Here is a 25,926-nt window from a genome sequence, read left to right as displayed (position 1 = left end):
TCTATTGATACTGGCTGTCTTTTGAATAAGTGTTTGAACTCTGAGGTGCCTCCTGGGTTCAATGGTAAAGAATATCATGATTTATAAGCATTCTCTACCACTGGTGTGAAAACGGGACATGGCAGCCTGTGTGTCAGGTGTTTTGTGTATCTTTGCATTTTATACCAGAAGTACCTCAATAAACCTTCCATGTGTCTCCATGATGAGGCATGACATGAGGAGGTTTGAACACTTTGTAACTAAGAGATAAGTGGTACCTACAGATGAGTCAGAAGTTACTTTTCTCTTCTCCTCAAAATTGTGTTTCCAAGCACTCAGAATTTCTAACAGTATCTCTAGTTGGGCAACTGCTATACCTCGGGAATTTTGAAATAGTAGCCAAAACCCATATTCATGGAATTGCCATCATTAAAATCACTTTTCCCATGAAAGCAGTGAAGATCTTACAACCAAATCTAACTATGGTTCACATACAGCAGAACACAGAAAGTTCTCATCAGCCACCACCATTGACATTGGTGGTAGTATCAGGTTAGCTTCTATCATCTACTGGAAGCCAAGACCAGGCCATAGAGAGGGCAGGCTATTTTGTTGTAGAATAAAAATAAAATAGAAGGTTATAGTTTGGGCACAGCCCAGGAAATAAAGAAGCTAGGATGGAAGAGCTGGCTTGAGAGTTCCAGGCATCAGAGACACTGACACAAAGATGGAAAGTCAGACATCCCAGGATCAAGTATTTTCTCCTCTACAGGTTGACTGTTTTGAAATAGATAACACTCTTTGTACTACGTGTTTATGAGAGACAGACTCTATCCATAAGGGTAAAACAGTCCTAAAAGCAAGCATGAGTGGCCAAACCACAGTACGCTTTAAAAAGTGACTATAATTAAGAACTTACAGATGGTAAGAAAGAAATGAATACAAACTGACAGAAAAAGATGAAGGTAAACCCCTTCACTAGGCAAATAATCCCACTTTCACTACCTTTTCTGCCTTTTGGCTGCCACACCTAGAACTTCATTCCCAATAAATTTCTCCTAGGTTACACTCCTTCCAATGAATAAATATCTGTTCAGTATTCACTGTTTCTTAAAAACAATTCATGTATACCGAGATGCAAGTAATTGATGGTGGCCTAGTAATATGTGGCTTAAGCCAATGTTCCACCCAAACTGGACAAGTCTAAGGAGAAGGCAACTAGAAACAAAAGTCAACAAGAATTTGAAAATGAGGGGTGAACCTAGTAGCCAGATAGCAGAGATTGAAAATAAAGAGAACTGTGAATAAGAAACTGAAAGCCAAGTTCATAAAGGGCAAAAGCAAAGCTCTTCAGTAAAGGTAAGTGTCCCTGGGGGCCTGACAATAACCAGATCACCTGGAGAAAACTCTCCGCACAGTGAAACCACAAAGACACAAAGGTGAAAAATTAACCACAAGCGTTTAGGTGGTGGTGGCAAACGGAGACAGAAAAATGGGCAGGTGATAAGTGGTGATCTCTTTCACCTAGGTACAGGGTCTCCATGGAGAAAAAGCCTCATTCTCTAACGGCCCTCTTCAGTCCTTTCTCTCCTTCCTCATGACAGCTTTACAGAGTTAAAGTAAGTCTTTTAGAAGCCCTATGTACTGGAAAGATTATGCTGCTTTCTCTTCCATGCAAGTCCAAATAAAAAGTACTAAATCATTAAATAAGCAGAAGTAAGGCCAACAAAGTTCTGATTGTCATGATGACTAATTCAATGCTTTTTAAAAAACATCAAATATTAAAATTTTCCTTAAAAAATATTTTTGGTGTCATATGAATGTACTTAGTTGCCTTATATGGTAACTGAGGCCTCCTCATCTCTATCTCTTGTCAGTTATCTGCCCCCTTATTTCTCCTCTCCTACAGGAGCATGAAACAGCTTCTGGATGCCATGGGCTCTGTTTTCCCCACGTGGGAGGGATGGAGGGAGGAGAGGGAGAAGGGAGAGGGTTGAAAAAGTAGGAAGTGTTCAAGCCTAACAGAGCTGCTCCATATTACACAGTATTAGCTACAGCTTCTCCCATACTCTTTTGTGCGGTCAATCTAGTTCAAAATATGTGGCAGCTGTGTCTCTGGAGTACAGCTTTCAGGGGTTAAGAATGCTTCAAGGGAGGTCACAAGCATGTTAACCACTGTTAGCAGCCATGCTGAGATCATCAAGCAGAAGGCAGACTACCCCCACCTCCATAAATAAAAACAAACAAACACAGCCAAATTCAGCTTCTGGGTTATGCTCTCTGAAGCTAGGCAAGCCTGGGTTCATGTTTCTAGGGCGATGGTACCAAGGGCAGTAGCACGTACCCAGGTGCCTTTTCTTTTTGCTATAATTAAACTGGAAACTTGCTTTTAAAAAACAAGATTATAAGTAATTTCTAGGACTTGTAGTAGACTGAATATTTTTTCTGCTGTAGTCACCCTATACTAAAATATTGGTTAAGAACATGGGGTTTGGAATCAGTCAGACTTTGGTTTGGAAAACATGGGTAAATTATTTTAAACTCTTGTATCTCAATTCCTTTATCTTTTGTAGGAGCTTAACCTCTTCTGGCATGTGTCCTCAGTACAGTAGGCCCTTGAACAACATGGGTTTGAAACATGAGTCCACTTATATGTGGGATTTTTTCAGTAAATGCTATAGAACTACATGATTTGGTGTTGGTTGAATCAGCAGTGCAAAACCACAGATATGGAAGAACCTCATATACAAAGGGGTTACAAATGATACACAGATTTTCCACTATACAGAGAGTTGGTGCCCCTGATGCCTGTGTTGTTTGTTCAAGGCTGAACTGTAGTTTCTATCATCTTGTACCTAACCAGCTGATCAAACCAGAAACCTAGGAGTACTAGTCAACTCAGGCCGCCATAACAAAATATTGATACTACAGGCTGGGTGACTTAGACATTTATATCTCACAGTTCTGGAGGATAGAAGCCTGAGATCAAGGTGCCAGCAGCTTTGGTTTCTCCTGAAGCCGCTTACTTTGTCTTGCAGAGCCCACCTTCTCTCTGTGTCCTTGCCTGCTTGCCCTCTGTGTTCACACATCCATCATAGTGCTACCTTTTCTTATAATGAGACCAGTCCTATCGGATCAGGACCCCACCTTTATGACTTCAATTAACCTTAATTAACTCCTTAAAGTGGCCTTACCTTCAAATATGGTCAGTTTGGGGTTTAGGGCTTAAACCTATGGATTTGAGGGACATGGTACAGCTCATAACAGAGTAATTACTGACATTTATTCCACAAATTTTGGGGAAACAGTGGAAACAGTGTCAGACTTTATTTTGGGGGCCTCCAAATCACTGCAGATGGTGACTGCAGCCATGAAATGAAAAGACGCTTACTCCCTGGAAGAAAAGTTATGACCAACCTAGATAGCATATTCAAAAGCAGAGACATTACTTTGACAACAAAGGTCCATCTAGTCAAGGCTATGGTTTTTCCAGTGGTCATGTATGGATGTGAGAGTTGGACTGTGAAGAAAGCTGAGCGCCAAAGAACTGATGCTTTTGAACTGTGGTGTTGGAGAAGACTCTTAAGAGTCCTTTTACTGCAAGGAGATCCAACCAGTCCATTCTGAAGGAGATCAGCCCTGGCATTTCTTTGGAGGGAATGATGTTGAAGCTGAAACTCCAGTACTTTGGCCACCTCATACAAAGAGTTGACTCATTGGAAAAGACTCTGATGCTGGGAGGGATTGGGAACAGGAGGAGAAGGGGACGACAGAGGATGAGATGGCTAGATGGCATTACTGACTCGATGGATGTGAGTCTGAGTGAACTCTGGGAGTTGGTGATGGACAGGGAGGCCTGGCGTGCTGCGATTCATGGGGTCGCAAAGAGTCAGACACGACTGAGCGACTGAGCTGATTCCAAAAATTTAATATATCACCAAATTTTATCCTTTGAAACCAATTAAGTTTCCCCCAAGCAAATCAAATTCCAGGGAAATCAATGGCAACCCACTCCAGTACTCTTGCCTGGCAAATCCCATGTATGAAGGAGACTGGTAGGCTGCAGTCCATGGCGTCGCTAAGAGTTTTGCATGACTGAGCGACTTCACTTTCCCTTTTCACTCCAGTGTTCTTGCCTGGAGAATCCCAGGGACAGGGGAGCCTGGTGGGCTGCCGTGTATGGGGTCGCACAGAGCCAGACATGACTGAAGCGACTTAGGAGCAGCAGCAGCAGCAAATCAAATTCACTCCACATCTACCACAACCAGTTGGTCTAAGCTGTCATGATCACCCTTTACCTGATTGAATATAATCATCTCCTAAGTGGTCTCCATGCAACCACTCTTTCTCCTCTAATATATCTAGCAATCAGCCGGAGTGATTGCTTGTGTGTTTTTAAGCTTGTGTTTTGCACAGCTGATCCTCCCCTTTAAAATATTTCACTGGCATTTCATGGCCTCAAATCCTTAACACACTTGCCACATGATCTGGCCCTTTCTTAACTTTCCAACCTCAACATACACCATGCTCATGCTTATGCTTTCTGTTCCCACCACACTGGCCTACTTTCATTTATTCCACAAATTTAATATATTAAATTAGTTTTCCAGAAGCCCCAAGCACCCTCCCCTACAATGTTTTCCACATGCTGGTGTCCACTCTCACTCCCCCAGTGTTGTCTTCCTTGATCTTTATGACTAGGGCAATTCCTATAATTATACATTCTTGTAGCCATTTTGAAGACTTGTCACAGATGCTATTTTAATTTATTTATGAGATTATTTGATTGTTATCTGCTTCTCCCACTAGACTGTAAGCTCCTTCAAAGTATTACTGTGAAGATTGAAGGAGATAATGAATACAAAATACTTTCTTCGGGGTCTGGTACTTACGGAGAGCTAAATTGATTTTAGCTTTTATCACAATTATAGGAGAGGTGTGGGGGATTCTCAACCATTGCATATATTCTATTAGTTACACTTAGTTTTCAACCTATATTCATCACCTGGTTTTTATCTTTTTGAAATGCCACCACAATATCTAGCACATGGTTAACTCTCAGTAATTGTTTGCTAGTGAAACTGTTGGTAATCAGTTAATTCCATTTCAACTGTAACCTGCCATCATTAATCTAGGTCTTATTGTGTCATAAAAGAACGCATATCTTCCAAAACTCTCATAGCCTAAACAATAAGATGTTTGCCGGAGTTCTTTCCTAGGAACTTGGAATCAGCTGCGTCTACTTAGAGCTAAGCAGGTTAAGCCTGGATAGGACCACCAACCCTCCAACTGAGCATCTGTGAGTGTCTGCTTGGTTACCCTTCGAATGTGTAGAGGCCTGTAGCTTAGTTGGGCCTGAGCAGAAACATGGTTAAGCACCTTTTCCCAGTCATCTTTCCCCACACTCCCCACAAAGCACCTTGCTTCCTGATTCCTTATTCCATAAACACCTCCAGCCCCCTACCTTCTGAGAAGCAGATTTGAGGTTTTTCTCTTAACTTCATGATTGGCTGCCTTGTGAATAAACCCTCTCTTTTCTGCAAACCTCAATGTTTCAGCATTTTTGCCTGCTATGCATTACACAAAATGAACCTGGTTCGGTAACACTAGTATTGTTTTAATGCATTCTGAGTCTCTTCTGTGTCAAGCTCTATCTTGGTCACTGACTAGTTCTGTGACCTTAGGCAATTTGCCTAATTTCCCTGATGATAATGAAGCCTATTTGAGGGAGCTGCTATAAAAATTAGCCAAAACAGTGACCTGGAAAGAATGGGTGCTGAGATATGTTATCACCCCTCTCTTTCATCCTAGGTAGAGGATTCTTCAGAGAAGGTAATGGCAACCCACTCCAGTAATCTTGCCTGGCAAATCCCATGGATGGGGGAGCCTGGTGGGCCGCCGTCTCTGGGGTCACACAGAGTTGGACACGACTGAAGCGACTCAGCAGCAGCAGCAGCAGCAGCAACAGCAGCAGCAGCAGCAGCAGAGGATTCTTGCCTTCCTTCTGGTAGATCTGGAAAGCAAGGGGTATCTTAGAAAGAACATTTTATACTCAAATAAAACCATTGCCTTTACTTAATAAAAGAGCTGATTTCAGACTCACTTTGGGAATCAACACAGTTCTATCTTCCTCAAGTGCCAGGAGAATATTCATAAATATACTTTCCCTTCAATGATGTGTCTAGAAGTAATGCCAACATATGCTGTTTATTCCCTGGTGGAAACACTCAGGTCCAAATACATTCAACTCCATTTCCAGCTTGCCTTTGTCTTTTCTATCGTTGACAGCTGGACCTTCAACACAGGTTGCAGACGGGCCTACTTTAAGACAATAATCTACCCAAATTTCAAAACATCAATTTGGGAGTAATTATTCTGATTACTAGATTCTGTCTTGACAAAAAGATTAACCAAAGTATAACTTTACACAGTGACCTCCCCCAGTAAATTGAAATATTCATTCACAGATTGACTGAAAGAGAGGACTTGGGAGAAAGAGTAGCTAGCTGAGAGGGAAGAGAAAATTTACTTGAGTTGTAGCTGTAGGAACTGTTTCAATGATAAAACAATTGTATGTAAAAATAAGCACCTTTGACATTATGAGCTTGTGGCGGAATGATTTACAAACCCTCCATCTGTGGATATTTTCCAGGAGTCATTTCACTTCTGAAACAAGAACGCTGATCTAAAGCATCTAGACTCTACATGCCCTCTGAGAATCAAAGAATATCAGAGCTGAGAGAGACCCCATTCAGACACATACACAAATATTGGAATTAAACCACATTGGAATTAGAAATTCACCTAGATTTTACTACAGCTTGAGAGCATTATTGCAACATGGCAAGTGCTGAAAGGTGGGATGTGTGTTGCTCCAAAGGAAAAGGAAAATGGACGAATTGTGTAATCACTCAGCTCTCAGCTGCATACATATCTTCCTTCTCTTCACTGAAGCAGTATCCAAAAGAGTGTAGCAACTAGGACCACAAGTGACAAATATTAGAATTCTCATACATTGTTTACTAGTATGGGACCTTGAGTAAGTTAACTTCATGACCTCAGTTTCCTCATATTTAAAGTAGGTATATAAATAGTATGTATAAAATTTGTTACAAGGATTAAATCTATATAAAGCACTTCGTGTACTACCTAGAATATTGTAGGTACTCAACGATAGATTTTTTATTAGTATTAGATACCCTATGTGTATTCAGTTCAGTTGCTCAGTCATGTCCACCTCTTTGTGACCCCATGGACTGCAGCATGCCAGGCTTCCCTGTCTATGACCAATGCCTGGAGCTTACTCAAATTCAGGCCCATTAAGTCAGTGATGCCATCCAACCATCTCATCCTCTGTCATCCCCTTCTCCTCCCACCTTCAATCTTTCCCAGCATCAGGGTCTTTTCCAGTGAGTCAGCTCTTTGCATCAAGTGGCCAAAGTATTGGAGTTTCAGCTTCAGCATAGGTATTTCCAGTGAATATTCAGGACTGATTTCCTTTAGGATGGACTGGTTGAATATCCTTACAGTCCAAGGGACTCTCAAGAGTCTTCTCCAAAATCACAGTTAAAAAGCATCAATTCATTGGGACTGAGCTTTCTTTATAGTCCAACTCACACATTCATACATGACTACTGGAAAAACCATAGCTTTGACAAATGGAACTTTGTTGGCAAAGTAATGTCTCTGCTTTTTAATATGCTGTCTAGGTTGATCAGAGCTTTTCTTCCAAGGAGCAAGCGTCTTTTAATTTCATGTCTGCAGTCACCATCTGCAGTGATTTTGGAGCCCAAGAAAATAAAGTCTGCCACTGTTTCCATTGTTTTCCCATCTATTTGCCATGAAGTGATGGGACCAGATGCCATGATCTTAGTTTTCTGAATGTTGAGTTTTAAGCCAACTTTTTCACTCTCTTCTTTCACTTTCATCAAGAGGCTCTATAGTTCTTTGCTTTCTGCCATAAGGATTGTGTCATCTGCATATCTGAGGTTATTGATAGTTCTCCCAGCAATCTTGAATCCAGCTTGTGCTTCTTCCAGCCCAGCACTTCTCATGATGTACTCTGCAATAAGTTAAATAAGAGGGTGACAATATACAGCCTTGACATACTCCTTTCCTGATTTGGAACCAGTCAGTTGTTCCATGTCGAGTTCTAACTGTTGCTTCCTGACCTGCATACAGATTTCTCAAGAGGCAGGGCAGGTGATCTGGTATTCCCATCTCTTGAAGAATTTTCCACAGTTTGTTGTGATCCACAGAGTCAAAGGCTTTGGCATAGTCAATAAAGCAGAAGTAGATGTTTTTCTGGAACTGTCTTGCTTTTTCGATGATCCAATGGATGTTGGCAATTTGATCTCTGTTCCTCTACCTTTTCTAAATCCAGCTTGAACATCAAGAAATTCATAGTTCACCAACTGTTGAAGCCTGGTTTGGAGAATTTTGGGCATTACTTTCCTAGCATGTGAGATGAGTGCAATTGTGCCATAGTTTGAACATTCTTTGTCATTGCTTTTCTTTGGGATTGGAATGAAAACTGACCTCCAGTCCTGTGGCCAATGCTGAGTCTTCCAAATTTGCTGGAATATTGAGCACAGCACTTTCACAGCATCATCTTTTAGGATTAGGAATAGCTCAACTGAAATTCCATCACCTCCATTAGCTTTATTCGTAGAGATGCTTCCTAAGGCCCACTTGACTTCGCATTCCAGGATGTCTGGCTCTAGGTTAGTGATCGCACCATTGTGATCAGACTATGTGTATTATAAATATTAAAGACTAACTTCCTGAGTGTGGCCAGAGTCACTCCACAAGTTAAATGCAATGTATCTCCATAAAAGGTCTCTAATAGTGAGAGTCAGTCTTAGAGAGGGAACTGGTCACAGCAGAAAATTTTTCTACCTTGTGAAAGTTCATTTAGGAAATCAAAAGGAAAATGAATGGTAGTTACACAAAGGGAATGTCAAAAAGTGGGAAAAGTATATTGATATTGTCAAACAATGGAGAAGAAGACATTATGCAAAAGGTCTGTGAAAGAATGGGAAATGATTTACCCATTGAGAAAGAATATTTAATAATATGAAAAGGCATTAACAATAGATAATTAAGTAAAACAGAGCAAGCAATGAAATAGTATGCACAATATGATCTATCCCACATATACAGACACACACATTTTGTTTAATTTGGAAAAGACAAACTGAATCTTTTAAATAACTATATCTGAATGCATGGATTGTGACTTAAAATTTTTTAAATCTATTTTAGAAGTTTGTCTGAACAGAGAACTTATCTGTTTGGTTGTTTGACTTCTGACTCCTCAAGAATCTGCCAAGTTCTCATTGAGGATGGAAATGAGAAAAGATTAAATGTTAGTTAGATGACTCCTGTGTGTCAGGTAAATATATACATAAAAACATACATTATACACATACATATACATACCCACATATACATGTGTATATCTGTGAGTGTATGTGTATATATATATATATACACATATGCACAAATATATATAAAGTAAATTACACAATAATTTTGCAAATTTTGTATATATATATATACATATGCACAAACATATATAAATTAAATTATACAATAATTTTGCAAATTATTCTGATTTTAAATATGTCAAGAATTTAAGAAAAGGACAGTGACTGTATCTCAAATTTCACATGGTAATTTTGGAGTCTAACCCCAAACTCAGCAAACATTAATTGATCTGACAGCAGAAATAAACTAATGAGTTTCCATATATTATTTGAAACTTATTGTGGTGTAACCGAGCCCATACTTATTCTCCATATACAAAAGTCTGTTATAATTTTCACTGAGATCTTCTTCCCTTTTTAAAAATTATGTCTAATGCTGGGCATACAGTCTGAGGAAACCAGAATTGAAAGAGACACATGTACCCTAATGTTCATTGCAGCACTGTTTACAATAGCTAGGACATGGAAGCAACGTAGATATCCATCAGCAGATGAATGGATAAGGAAGTTTGTGGTACATGTACACAATGGGATATTACTCAGCTATAAAAAAGAATACATTTGAATCAGTTCTAATGAGGTGGATGAAACTAGAACCTATTATACAGAGTGAAGTAAGCCAGAAAGAGAAACGCCAATACAGTATATTAACGCATATATATGGAATTTAGAAAGATGGTAACGATGACCCTAAATGAGAGACAGCAAAAGAGACACAGATAAAATGAACAGACTCTTCGACTATGTGGGAGAAGGCAAGGGTGGGACGATATTAGAGAATGGCATTGAAACATGTATATTACCATATGTAAAATAAATGACCAGTGCAAATTTGATGCATGAAGCAAGGCACCCAAAGCTGGTACTCTGTGAAAACCCAGAGGGATGGGATGGGGAGGGAGGTGGGAGAGGGTTCAGGATGGTGGGACATATGTACACCCATGGCTGATTCATGTCGATGTAGGGCAAAAACCACACTATTGTAAAGTAATTAGCCTCCAGTTAAAATTAATTAATTAAAAATTACTGTCTAAAATTATTTTCTAAACTCTTATTTTTAAAATTCTTTATTTTTAAAATTGAAGTATGGTTGACTTACAGTACCATATTAGTTTTAGGTGTACAACATAGTGATTCAATATTTGTTTTCATTTTTAAAAATATTTTTATTTATTATACTCCATTTAAAGTTATTACAGATTAACAATAACACACAACCTTCAGACAAACTCACAAACTTAGTGAACTGGGGGGTAGGATGAGATGGAAAGTATAGATTGGGAATTTGGGGTTGACATATACACACTGCTATATTTAAAATAGATAACCAACATGGATGTATTGTTAGAAAATAATATAAAATAAAGAAATAAAAAGTTATTACAAAATAATGGCTATAATTCCCTGTGCTATGTGCTATATGATATATCCTTGTTGTTTAATTTTTAGAATTTAAACAGAGTAGATTGTATTTCTTAATCCCATATCCCTATCTCTCATCTCCCCCCTTTCCCTACTCCATTGGTAATCATTAGTTTGTTCTCTGTATTTATTTGTTTCTATTTCTATATATATATATATATATACTGTTTATTTCTTAGATTTCACATATAAATGATAACATAAGAAATTTTTCTTTTCTGTCTGACTTATTTCCCCAAGCATAATGCTCTCTAGATTCATTCACATTGTTGCAAATGGCAGAATTTCATTCTTTTTATAGCTAAGTGATATTCCATTTTGTGTGTGTGTGTGTGTGTGTGTGTGTACACAAACATACAACATCTTTATCCATTTATGTGATGGGCCCGTAGGTTGCTTCCATATCATGGTTACTATAAATAATGCTGCTCTGAACATTGGCGTAAATATATCTTTTTTAATTAATGTTTTCATTTTCTTCAAATATATACCCTGCAGTGGAATTGATGGATCATATAGTAGAAGTCCTATTTTTAATTTTTTTGAGGAGTCTCCATAGTGTTTTCCACAATGGCTGTACCAAATTACAATCCCAACAGTGTCCAAGTGTTCTCTTTTCTGCACATCCTTGCCAATATTTGTCATTTGTAGACTTTCTGATGACAATCATCTTGACAGGTGTGAGATGATATCTCATTGTGGTGAACATAGGGGTGCATGTATCTTTTCAAATTATAGTTTTGTCTAGATATATGCCCAGGAGTGGGATCCCTGGGTCATATGGTAATTTTATTTTTAGTTTTTTAAGGAACTGTCATACTGCTCTCCACTTACATTCCCACCAACAGCATAAGAGGGTTTCCTTTCCTCTATACTCTCTCCAGCATTAATTGTTTATAGATTTTTTGATGACCCATTCTGACCAGTATGAGGTGATACCTTACTGTACTTTTGATTTGCATTTCTCTAATAATTAGTGATACTGAGCATTTTTTCATGTACCTGTTGGCTATCTGCATGTCTTCTTCGGAAAAATGTCTATTCAGGTCTTCTGTCCATTTTTAAATTGGGTTGGGTTCTTTGGGGTATTTTGTATATTGAATTATATGAACTGTTTACAAAGTTTAGATACTAACTCATTTGTTATACATTTTCAAATATTTTCTCCCAATCAGTAGGTTGTCTTTTCATTTTATGGATGATTTCCTTTGCTGTTCAGTTCAGTTCAGTTCAGTCACTCAGTCGTGTCCAACTCTTTGCGACCCCATGAATCGCAGCATGCCAGGCCTCCCTGTCCATCACCATCTCCCAGAGTTCACTCAGACTTACGTCCGTCGAGTCCGTGATGCCATCCAGCCATCTCATCCTGGGTGGTCCCCTTCTCCTCCTGCCCCCAATCCCTCCCAGCATCAGAGTCTTTTCCAATGAGTCAGCTCTTCGCATGAGGTGTCCAAAGTACTGGAGCTTCAGCTTTAACATCATTCCTTCCAAAGAAATCCCAGGGTTGATCTCCTTCAGAATGGACTGGTTGGATCTCCTTGCAGTCCTTTGCTGTACAAATCTTTTAAGTTTAATTGGTGGTGGTGGTTTAGTCGCTAAGTTGTGTCCAACTCTTGCGACCCCATGGACTGTAGCCTGCCAGCCTCCTCTGTCCATGGGGATTCTCTAGGCAAGAATACTGGAGTGGGTTGCCAGTTCCTTCTCCAGGGTATCTTCCTGACCCAGGAATCGAAACCAGGTCTCCCGCATTGCAGGCAGATTCTTTACCAACTGAGCTATGAGGGAAGCCCCACTTATTTTTGTTTTTATTTCTATTGCCATAGGAGACAAATCAAAAAAATTTTGTACGCTTTATCTTAAAGTGTATTATGCCTGATTTTCTTCTATTATTAAGTCAAATTTAAAAAACTTAAGAGTTACATGGATAAAATGTAATATAAATGAGAATAGAGTAGGATTTGACATTGCTTGGCGTGTATCTCCCAGAGACAAACTTCTACATCATTCCAGATATGAGTAAAACAAAAGTTTGTTTGACAGGCATACACTGCTATATTTAAAATGGGTAACCAACGAGATCCTACTGTATAGCACAGGGAACTCTGCTCAATGTTTTTTGGCAGCCTGGATGAGAGGGGACTTTGGGGGACAATGGATACAGGTGTGGCTGAGTCCCTTCACTGTCTACCTGAAACTATCACAACATTGCTAATCAGTTATACTCCAATATAAAATAAAAAGTCTTTAAAAATGCCTTAGGATTCTATGCCAGGCATTCTAAAAAAAAGTTTGTTCGTGTTTCCCCAGTGAATCTTCGCTTTAATTCATGCTACCAGTTGAGCTATTTGAAATCCAATCCCAAAGAAAGGCAATGCCAAAGAATGTGCAAACTACCACACAATTGCACTCATCTCACACGCTAGTAATGTTCAAAATTCTCCAAGCCAGGCTTAAGCAATACGTGAACCATGAACTTCCAGATGTTCAAGCTGGTTTTAGAAAGGGCAGAGGAACCAGAGATCAAATTGCCAACATCTGCTGGATCATGGAAAAAGCAAGAGAGTTCCAGAAAAACATCTATTTCTGCTTTATTGACTATGCCAAAGCCTTTGACTCTGTGGATCACAATAAACTCTGGAATTCTGAAAGAGATGGGAATCCCAAACCACCTGACCTGCCTCTTGAAAAACCTATATGCAGGTCAGGAAGCAACATTTAGAACTGGACATGGAACAACAGACTGGTTCCAAATAGGAAAAGGAGTATGTCAAGGCTGTATAACTTCTATGCAGAGTACATCATGAGAAATGCTGGGCTGGAAGAAGCACAAGCTGGAATCAAGATTGCCAAGAGAAATGCCAATAACCTCAAATATGCAGATGACACCACCCTTATGGCAGAAAGTAAAGAGGAACTAAAAAGCCTCTTGATGAAAGTGAAAGAGGAGAATGAAAAAGTTGGCTTAAACCTCAACATTCAAAAACTAAGATCATAGCATCTGGTCCCATCACTTCATGGCAAACAGATGGGGAAACAGTGGAAACAGTGTCAGACTTTATTTTGGGGGGCTCCAAAATCACTGCAGATGGTGACTGCAGCCATGAAATTAAAAGATGCTTACTCCTTGGAAGGAAAATTATGACCAACCTAGATAGCATATTCAAAAGCAGAGACATTACTTTGCCAACAAAGGTCCATCTAGTCAAGGCTATGGTTTTTCCAGTGGTCATGTATGGATGTGAGAGATGGACTGTGAAGAAAGCTGAGCACTGAAGAATTGATGCTTTTGAACTGTGGTGTTGGAGAAGACTCTGAGAGTCTCTTGGACTGCAAGGAGATCCAACCAGTCCATTCTAAAGGAGATCAGTCTTGGGTGTTCTTTGGAAGGACTGATGCTAAAGCTGAAACTCCAGTACTTTGGCCACCTCATGCGAAGAGTTGACTCATTGGAAAAGACTCTGATGCTGGGAGGGATTGGGGGCAGGAGGAGAAGGGGACGACAGAGGATGAGATGGCTGGATGGCATCACTGACTCGATGGATGTGAGTCTGAGTGAACTCTGGGAGTTGGTGATGGACAGGGAGGCCTGGCCTGCTGTGATTCATGGGGTCGCAAAGAGTCAGACACGACTGAGCGACTGAACTGAACTGAACTAATGTTACCAAGATACACTATTGTGATTCTTAATTTGACTCAATTATTTGTGAAAATATAATGTCGTTTAGTCTAACAAATGATCTGCCTGATCTTTTAATAAATTGTCTCTTTAACTAAAGTGACAGTGTAAGTGTTAGATGCTCAGTCATGTCCCACTCTTTGTCACCCCATATACAGTAGTTCACCAGGCTCCTCTGTCCGTGGGATTCTTCAGGCAAGAATACTGAAGTGGATTGCCATTCCCTTCTCCAGGGCATCTTCCTGACCCAGGGATTGAACCCAGGTCTCCTGCATTGCAGGCAGATTCTTTACTGTCTGAGCTACCGGGGAAATCAATCAGAATTCATAATTGATCATAAAAAGTTGATCATGATAAATCCAGTCAAGCAGGAGGACATTCAGGCTGTCAGCAAATAAAAATACCAGATCTAGAATATAGCTTGCACTACAGAGGTCTAAACCTTCCATTAAGAAAAATCATGTCTCTGAAATAGAATTTACCACAATAAGAGCCCAACCACAAGCTGTCTCAGCAGCCAGGCACTATAACTACTGAATTTCTATTCATTCACATGAATGCTCTGCTCTGGGGCATATACAAAGAAATGACAGGTTTCCTGCCCTCACAGAGTCTGCATGCCAAACAGACATTACTTTTAGCATTTACTGTTATTTGTGAAAATAGACTGTTTTGCCTCTTCTCTTTGAATCCCTTCCCTTTCCACATCCCTAACACCATAGTACAGAAATATAGATTTGCTCCATATATGCATTCATGTAATTCCCATTCTTCAAAGCCTTCATTGGTTCCCTTTTGCCTTCAAGGAAAATCTACATGTCCATAAGCAAGACATGCAAGGCCCTTCATGATTTGTCCTTTATCTCTGACTCAAGGCTTATGTGTCCTTCACCCAGCATTAACAAACTTCTTAGTTTCCCAAGTTTGCTTCATCATTCTTGCAAATGTGTTTTCTTCTTTTTGGAAAGCCATATTTGGTTATAATTCCCTAACTCATTCTCTTTTTAATTATGAAAAGCAAAAACATTACAGAGAATAATATAGAAAATGCCTATGAATCTTAAAATTGGAATATATCTTTTTAAAAGAAGAGCTCTTTCATGTTTGTGTTCCTTTAAACTGTTCCTCTCGGACTAAAGGCAGTCACATAAATTTCAGGTGGATTTTTTTCATTCAAGACTTTATACATGTATTACATACATTTGTGTCCATAAGACTAGTTATAGAATTGTTTTGTGTGATTTAAAGTTTATGCAACTAGTATAATTTGCATATATAACTCTGCAACTAACTTTTTCACTGATTGATGACTTTTTTAACTTCAATCCAAAAAATAATTAGATATTATTACTCAATATGGCATGATTCATCTAATCCCCTACTGATAAATATTTTAGATCTTTTCCAAATTTTTGTGTTACCAGCAGTGCTGTAATAAACATTCTTATACACCTCACCTTGTATACATTTACAAGAGACTTTTCAGGGCATTGAGAAATGAAAATCCATGTTTTAAATGCTATTCAAATGTAATTTTATTCTATGTTTGCTAAGCAATTGTAATAATTTATATTTCCACAAATATATCTAAATGTCCCTCTTTCCCTGTACTTTTTTCACATTTGATATTACCAGGCAGATCTTTTAATTTTTAACTAATGTTCAATATTATGAATATATTGCAATCTATTTACCTCCTCCCATTGATGGAAATTTGATAGGTTCCAGCCATTTATTAATAAGGCTGCTGTGAAGATTCATGATAATACATTGGGTAAACAAGTTTTTGTTTATCTTGTGCAAATACCTAGGAGTAAAATTGCTGAGCCAGTTCTATGTTCAGAAGTGTGGAATAGACAAACTTTCCTCTGTTTTTTTCCACTAACTACAACTAAAAACCCTGGACATTTATTATATTTTTAAAAAGCACAAGAAGTCTATAAAAGGTGGGATAAAGAAGACAGACCAGCTAGTTATCTCAGAACACAAGTTAAAAAAAATGCTGTAGAGTTCCCTGGATATGACTTTTGACTTATAAATCCTGATTTGGACTTGAAGAAACCAGCAAGCCATAGTGCCAACAGGCACAAATAAAAAGGATCATCCCTCTCCACCAAAAGCCTCCTCTCTCTAGACAAAGGACCAGGAAAGGAGTGGCCTAGATGGAAAACTGCCAGGCAATAACCACTCTACTCTAGCCAAATACCACAGAGTAAACTGTGGTCACACCTCTACTAACATCAGAAAAATCTGAGTGGAAGCCTAGTAATTTCCCCCTTAACAGTGATAGTGGAAAACCAAGAAAGATCCCCTCCTTGAGTTTCAAGTGGGGAATCTGGGCTTACAACTACATTTTATGGTAATAAGGTGGCACCTACTTGTCCCATGCCAGAACAGTATCAAAAAAATCCAACTAAAGCAAAAGAATATAAAAAAGAATGCCTATATATATATATAACATATTCTAGGAATCAACGGACTAAAATGGACTGGAATGGTGAATTTAACTCAGATGACCATTTTATCTACTATTGTGGGCAGGAATCCCTTAGAAGAAATGGAGTAGCCATCATGGTCAATGAAAGAGTCCAAAACGCAGTACTTGGATGCAATCTCAAAAATGACAGAATGATCTCTGTTCGTTTCCAAGGCAAACCATTCAATATCACGGTAATCTAAGTCTATGACCCAACCAGTAACACCTAAGAAGCTGAAGTTCAACAGTTCTATGAAGACCTACGAGACCATTTAGAACTAACAACCAAAAAAGATGTCCTTTTCATTATAGGGGACTGGAATGCAAAAGTAGGAAGTCAAGAAACACCTGGAGTAACAGGCAAATTTGGCCTTGGAGTACAGAATGAAGCAGGGCAAAGACTAACAGAGTTTTGCCAAGAGAATGCACTGGCCATAGCAAACACCCTCTTGGAACAACACAAGAGAAGATTCTACACATGGACATCACCAGATGGTCAACACCAAAATCAGATGATTATATTCTTTGCAGCCAAAGATGGAGAAGCTCTATACAGTCAGCAAAAACAAGACCGGGAGCTGACTGTGGCTCAGATCATGAACTCCTTATTGCCAGATTCAGACTTAAATTGAAGAAAGTAGGGAAAACAACTCGACCATTCAGGTATGACCTGAATCAAATCCCTTATGATTATACAGTGGAAGTGAGAAATAGATTTAAGGGCCTAGATCTGATAGATAGAGTGCCTGATGAACTATGGAATGAGGTTTGTAACATTGTACAGGAGACAGGAATCAAGACTATCCCCATGGAAAAGAAATGCAAAAAAGCAAAATGGCTATCTGAGGAGGCCTTACAAATGGCTGTGAAAAGAAGAGAAGCAAAAAGCAAAGGAGAAAAGGAAAGATATAAGCATCTGAATGCAGAGTTCCAAAGAATAGCAAGAAGAGATAAGAAAGCCTTCCTCAGCGATCAATGCAAAGAAATAGAAGAGACCAACAGAATGGGAAAGACTAGAGATATCTTCAAGAAAATTAGAGATACCAAGGGAACATTTCATGCAAAGATGGGCTCGATAAAGGACAGAAATGGTCTGGACCTGACAGAAGCAGAAGATATTAAGAAGAGGTGGCAAGAATACATGGAAGAACTGTACAAAAAAGATCTTCATGACCCAGATAATCACGATGGTGTGATCACTCACCTAGAGCCAGACATCCTGGAATGTGAAGTCAAGTGGGCCTTAGAAAGCATCACTATGAGCAAAGCTAATGGAGGTGATGGAATTTCAGTTGAGCTATTTCAGATCCTGAAAGATGATGCTGTGAAAGTGCTGCACTCAATATGCCAGCAAATTTGGAAACCTCAGCAGTGGCCACAGGACTGGAAAAGGTCAGTTTTCATTCCAATCGCAAAGAAATGCAAGGCCAAAGAATGCTCTAATTACTGCACAATTGCACTCATCTCACATTCTAGTAAAGTAATGCTCAAAATTTTCCAAGCCAGGCTTCCAAGCCAGACTTCCAAGCCAGTACATGAACCATGAATTTCCAGATGTTCAAGCTGGTTTTAGAAAAGGTGGAGGAACCAGAGATCAAATTGCCAACATCTGCTGGATCATGGAAAAAGCAAGAGAGTTCCAGAAAAATATCTATTTCTGCTTTATTGACTATACCAAAGCCTTTGACTGTGTGGATCACTATAAATTGTGGAAAATTCTGAGAGAGATGGGAATACCAGACCACCTGACCTGCCTCTTGAAAAACCTATATGCAGGTCAGGAGGCAACAGTTAGAACTGGACATGGAACAACAGACTGGTTCCAAATAGGAAAAGGAGTATGTCAAGGCTGTATACTGTCACCCTGCTTATTTAACTTATATGCAGCGTACGTCATGAGAAATGCTGGGCTGGAAGAAGCACAAGCTGGAATCAAGATTGCTGGGAGAAATATCAATAACCTCAGATATGCAGATGACACCACCCTTATGGCAGAAAGTAAAGAGGAACTAAAAAGCCTCTTGATGAAAGTGAAAGAGGGAATGAAAAAGTTGGCTTAAACCTCAACATTCAGAAACTAAGATCATGGCATCTGGTCCCATCACTTCATGGCAAATAGATGGGGAAACAGTGGAAACAGTGTCAGACTTTATTTTGGGGGGCTCCAAAATCACTGCAGATGGTGATTGCAGCCATGAAATTAAAAGATGCTTACTCCTTGGAAGGAACGTTATGACCAACCTAGGTAGCATATTGAAAAGCAGAGACATTACTTTGCCAACAAAGTTCTGTCTAGTCAAGGCTATGGTTTTTCCAGTGGTCATGTATGGATGTGAGATTTCGACTGTGAAGAAAGCTGAGTGCCGAAGAATTGATGCTTTTGAACTGTGGTGTTGGAGAAGACTCTGAGAGCCTCTTGGACTACAAGGAGATCCAACCAGTCCATTCTAAAGGAGATCAGTCTTGGGTGTTCTTTGGAAGGACTGATGCTGAAGCTGAAATTCCGGTACTTTGGCCACCTCATGCGAAGAGTTGACTCATTGGAAAAGACTCTGATGCTGGGAGGGATTGGAGGCAGGAGGAGAAGGGGACGACAGAGAATGAGATGGCTGGATGGCATCACTGACTCGATGGGCATGAGTTTGAGTGAACTCCCAAGGTTGGTGATGGACAGGGAGGCCTGGCGTGCTGCAATTCATGGGGTCACAAAGAGTCGGACGTGACTGAGTGACTGAACTGAACTGATGTGTATAACTGAGTTATTCTGCTGTACAACAGAGATTGCCACTTTGCAAATCAACTATAATTGAGTTAAAAATTAAAAAATAAAATAGTGTGATATATCTAAACCTCAGAATTTCATAAAGTTTAGTTTTTAACGCCTTTTTAAAAAAGAAAAGAATTTAAATCCTGTATTCCCAAATACCCATATTTCAATAAAAATCACACAAAATACCAAGAACAGAAATTTTGAGATGAGTGAAAAAAAGATTAAATACTGAAATGACAGAAATGTTAGAATTGTCTGAGAAAGATTCTAAATCAGCCCTAACAAAAATGTTTTGTCAAATAATTACAAATATTTTTGAAGTGATTAAAAAAATGGAGAGTTCACTCAATACTCTGTAATGACCTATATGGTTAAATAATCTAAAAAAAGAGTGGATATATGTATATGTATAACTAATTCACTTTGCTGTACAGTAGAAAGTAATACAACATTGTAAACCAATTAGATACTCTAATAAAAAATATTTTTGAAAATGGAGAGTCTCAGTGAAGAAATAGAAAGTATCAGTAAGCAATAAAAAATATAAAGCAGAACCTAATGGAAATTTTAGAAGTGAAAAATGAAAAAACTGAAATAACAAGCTAAGTGGATGGGCTCTATAGCAAATGGAGGAGGCAAAATAAAGAATGATTGAATTGGAAAATAGAAAAACAACAAAATTTTTTTTAAAAAAGTGAACAGAGCCTCAGAGATCTGGGAAATTTTTTTTTTTTTTTTAAAAAGACCTAGCATTTCCATTATCAAAGTCCCATGAGAAGAGGAGGAGAAGGATAAGATTAAAAATTACTCAAGAAATAATGGCCAAAAACCTGGCAAATTTACCAGAGATGAAACCCCACAAATTTAAGAAGCTGAACAAAGAGTATAAATCCAAAGAAATGTACACCAAAGCAGATCATATTAAAATCTGAAAGCAAAAACTGAGAAAAAATCTGGAAAATAGCCAGAGAAAAATGACACCTTACCTATAAAGAATAAAGAATTCAAATGACAGAAAATTTCTCAACAGAGACCAGGGATGCAACCAGTGGTGCAAGACTAGTTCAATATTCGAAATCAATCTATTCCACAATATTAACAACCTAAAGAAGAAAAACAACATGATCATATCAATCAATGTGGAAAAAAGCATATGAGAAAACTCAATATACATTCACGATTAAAAAAGAAAACAGCAAAGAGCAATAGAGATAAAATTTCCTCAGTCATAGATTTCCTTTATCATAGATAAAAAACATCTATGAAAAACCTACAGCTAACATTATGGTTAATGGTAAATGACGGATTACTTTCCAAGACAGAAAAAGGTAAGGCTATTAACCCTCATCCCTCTTGTTCAAAACAATACTAGAAATTGTAGACATGCAAGAAGGCATGAAAAAGAAATAAAGGCACATAGATCAGAAAAGAAATAAAACAATCCCTATTTACTGATGACAGTTTATCTAGACAGAAAACCCCAGTGAATCTATTTTTAAATACTTTCAGATTTAATGAGTTCAGTAAGGCTGGAGATTCAAAATCAACATACAGAAATGATTTTTATTTCAATATACTAGCAATAAATGTGTGGACATCAAAATTAAAATGTGATATCATTTATAATTGCACTAAAATGAAAAATATTATGTGTATGTATGGCTGAGTCCCTTTTCTGCTCAGCTGAAACCATCATAACATTGTTAATCAGCTATACTCCAAAACAAAATAAAAAGTTTAAAAAAAATAGAAAAAAATAAATACTTAGGTGTAAATCTAACAAAATATCTACTGGACTTGTATTCTGAAAATGACACAATGCTGATAGAAAGCAATAAAAGAGTATCTAAATAAATGAAGAGAAAAACTGTGTTCATGGATCAGAAGACTCAACATACTTAAAGATGTCAATTCTTTCCAAACTGATAAATAGGTTTGATGTCATTCTTATCATAATTCCAGTAAGAATTTTTGTAGGTACAGACTAGATAATTTTAAACATTATATAGAAAGTGAAAATAAGTAGAATGGCTAAAAGAATAGAGTAGGAGGAATCAGTCTATTGGATCTCAAGACTTACAATGTAGCTGTACTAATCAAGACTCTGGTATTGACAGAGAGATAGGGACACAGATCAGTAGAATATAATAGACACAGATATATATTCAAACAAATATGTCCAAATTTTGACAAAAGTGAAAAAGAATTTCAATGGAGGAAATTTAAGCTCTTCAACAAATGGTGCTAGAATAACTGAACATCTATGAAAGTGAAAGTGAAGTCACTCAGTGGTGTCCGACTGTCTGCGACCCCATGAATTGTAGCCTACCAGGCTTCTCCGTCCATGGGATTTTCCAAGCAAGAATACTGGAGTGGGTTGCCATTTCCTTCTCCAGGAGATCTTCCTGACCCAGGGATTGAACCCGCGTCTCCCACATTGTAGGCAGACTCTTTACCATCTGAGCCACCAGGGAAGTCGTACATCTCCAGGCACAAGTAAATATAAGCATAGGACTCACACCTTATACAAGAATCAACTCAGAGCACAACTTAAATTTAAAATATAAAGCTATTAAAAATTCAGGGGAAAAAAAAAGATAAAATCTTAAAGATCTCATGCTAGGCAAAGAGGTTTCAGAGCTGTCATCAAGAGCATAATCCAAAAAAGGGAAAGATGATGAATTGTACTTCATCAGAATGCAAGACAGGAAAAAAGACGCAGCTGTCTATAACGGACTTTTGGACTCAGAGGGAGAGGGAGAGGGTGGGATGATATGGGAGAATGGCATTCTATCATGTATACTATCATGTAAGAATTGAATCGCTAGTCTATGTCTGACGCAGGATACAGCATGCTTGGGGCTGGTGCATGGGGATGACCCACAGAGATGTTATGGGGAGGGAGGTGGGAGGGGGGTTCATGTTTGGGAACACATGTAAGAATTAAAGATTTTAAAATTTTAAAAAATAAATAAATAAATAAATAAAAAGAATTTAAAACTTTTGCCCTGTGAAAGATTCTACTAAGAAAATAAACATACAAGCTATAGACTTGGAGACTACATTAACAAACCACATATCCAACAAAGGACTAGTATCTAAATTATATAAAGAACTAAAAAGTCAACAGTAAAAATAAATCAAATTAGAAAATGAGCAAAAACCATGAACAGGCATTTCACTGAAGAAGAAATATATGCACATACCAAATAATCACATGAAAACATGTTTAACATCATTAGTCAACAGAGAGACGCAAATTAAAACTACAACATGATCACTACACACCTATGAAGAATGGATAAAATTAAAAAAATATATAACATCAAATGCTGGCAAGGGTATAGAGAAACTGGATCAACTATTGGTAGAAATGTATTTAGAATGACATGTTCACTCTGGAAAGTACCTTTTACAGTTTCTTAAAAATCTAAACATCCAACTAACATACAACCTACCAATTCTACTCCTGGGCATTTATCCAGATAAAAGATGACTTGTATTCATAAAAAAACCTGTATACAAATGTTTATAGAATCTTTATTCATAATAGCCTCAAACTAGTAGTAATGCAAATGGCATCCAATTGGTTACTGTTTACACAAACTGTGGTATATTCAGAATACTACTCTGCATTAAAAATGAGTGCATTTTGAATCATTCTTAAGAGAGAAGTGCTTAGATGAGTAGGGATCCCAATCCCAAAAGGCTATATACTGTGTGTATGTTAGTTGCTCAGTTGTGTCCGAGTCTTTTGCGAACCCATGGACTATAGTCCAACAGGCTCCTGGGTCCATGGGATTCTCCAGACAAGAATACTGGAGAGGGTTGCCATTTTCTTCTCCCATATATACTGTGTGATTTCATTCTAATATGAACAAATTAAAGAAATGGAAAATATATTAGTGGATGCCATGGATAAAGAAGGGGTGAATGCATGGATGCCCAACCTTCTGAGAAACAACATCAAAGGCTTCATATTGCTGGGAAATTAGACTTCATTCAAATGGTCTATCCAAGTCACTAACCCCATAAAGAATAAAATAACAATAAATACAAGTTCCCTAAATGGGGGAGTACAGCAATTTTCTAGACTTACTATAATACATTGCCAAAAATACCCAACCTTCCAAAATCAAAAATAACAAAATACATGAAGAAACTTAATATGAGAATCACTTTATAATGAAAATGAGCTCACCATTTTTTCAAGGATCAGCTTTTTGGGACAAAATGAATTTCCAAAAAACATGTAGGTAACTATCTAAGAAATAACAAGAATCTGACTGTGCTGGGATTGGAAAAGGCTATTAAGAGAGCCTAGTAACTTCAAATGTCAATTATATTAACATGGCAAAAATAAATTATCTTCTGGTGGCAACTCTAAAGACTTTTTACTTTAGCTCAGTGATTCCCAAACTTTGCTTCACACTGGAATCACCTGACTCCCACCTCCAGCTATAATGATTTCATTGATATGGGATACAACTTGGACATAGGAATTTTCAAACTTTCCCATCTGATTCTAATGTGCAACAAAGGTTGGGAACCACTATTTTATGTTGTTATTATTATTTAGGACAATAGTAATACCTATCTTTTTGTGTATCTACTGCAGGCCAGGGATATAGAACAATTCTTTATTATACATAGTATTAAAAAGCCCATTTCATAGATGAAGAAAATGAGCTCAAAGTCATTAAATTACTTTACCAAGGTCATATCCATAAGAAGCACCAGATTCAGGGTTCAAAATAAAGCATATTTAATTTGATAGTGTACTATGCATAATGCACGATATTTAGGTGGTAACAGTGCAGTAACCATGTCACTGAAAAGTTGTTTGGCTATCATATCTTTCTTGATTGAATGATACTTAAATGCGCCAGGGAGCTTGTTATTTCTAACAACACTTTAGTAAACACACATTCATCTTTAATATTACTCTTTGGAACATGGTTAGCAAGAGTAGCTCTTATAAAGGAGCCTTCAGCATTTAACAAAATAAAAGTGATTCAGTAGATGCGGTACCAACACCAAAACAAGTAATTTTTCTTAGGCTGCATTAATAAAAGTATGATATCTAGACTGGGGGAGGTGATTAACTGGGAACTGTTATAATTAGAACATGCTAAAGTACTATGTAAGGTTTCTGGGCTGTATCATTCTTCTTTTGTATTACAATAAAACATTACAGGCAACAATACCGTATCTAAAATGCTAAAGGACATATATGTTTCAAAATTTCAAAAAATTTCAGGATTATAAGGATAATACAGTGCCATACATTGTATGGTATTTAGCATATCCGATGGGGTATGGGACAGTGCACCCTAATCACAGTAATAATTCTGAAGCAAATTCAATGAATATGACTACATAGCACTAATGAACACAAAAAAAAACAGCTTTACATCAGTTCAGACTTTGCTGAATAATAAACAAACAATTTTTTTCAAATTAAATCAGGCTTAATGACTAAGTGGGGTTTTCCTAGTGGCTCAGATGGTAAAGAACCCACCTGCAATACAGGATACCCGGATTTGATCCCCGAGTCAGAAATATCCCCTGGAGAAGGGCATGGCTACCCACTCCAGTATTCTTGCCTGGAGAATCCCACGGACAGAGGAGACTTGTGGGCTACAGTCCATGGCGTCACAAACAGTCAGACACAACTGAGCCACTAAACACCTTCACTTTCACAATTACTAAATGATATGAAAAATTATGAAAAATCTTTCCTCAAAGTTAGTTGGGTTCTGAATTACATATAAGGCATCATGGAACTGTATATGCCCTTAGGAATAAAAATTTAAGCAATATAGAAGAACACAAAGGGAAAAAAGAACGCTTTCTGCCTCTTCACTCCTACTCTTAGTTACACAGTTCAGTTCAGCCGCTCAGTGGTGTCCGACTCTTTGAGACCCTATGGACTACAGTACGCCAGGCTTCCCTGTCCATTGCCAACTTCTGGAGTTTACTCAAACTCATGTCCATTGATTCAGTGATGCCATCCAACCATTTCACCCTCTGTAGTCCCCTTCTCCTCCTGCCTTCAATCTTTCCCAGCATCAGGGTCTTTTCAAATGAGTCAGCTCTTCACATCAGGTGGCCA

The sequence above is a fragment of the Budorcas taxicolor genome, chromosome X (assembly GCF_023091745.1).
Source record: "Budorcas taxicolor isolate Tak-1 chromosome X, Takin1.1, whole genome shotgun sequence".
Lineage (NCBI taxonomy): Eukaryota > Metazoa > Chordata > Mammalia > Artiodactyla > Bovidae > Budorcas > Budorcas taxicolor.
Note: the sequence above shows the minus strand (reverse complement) of the source record.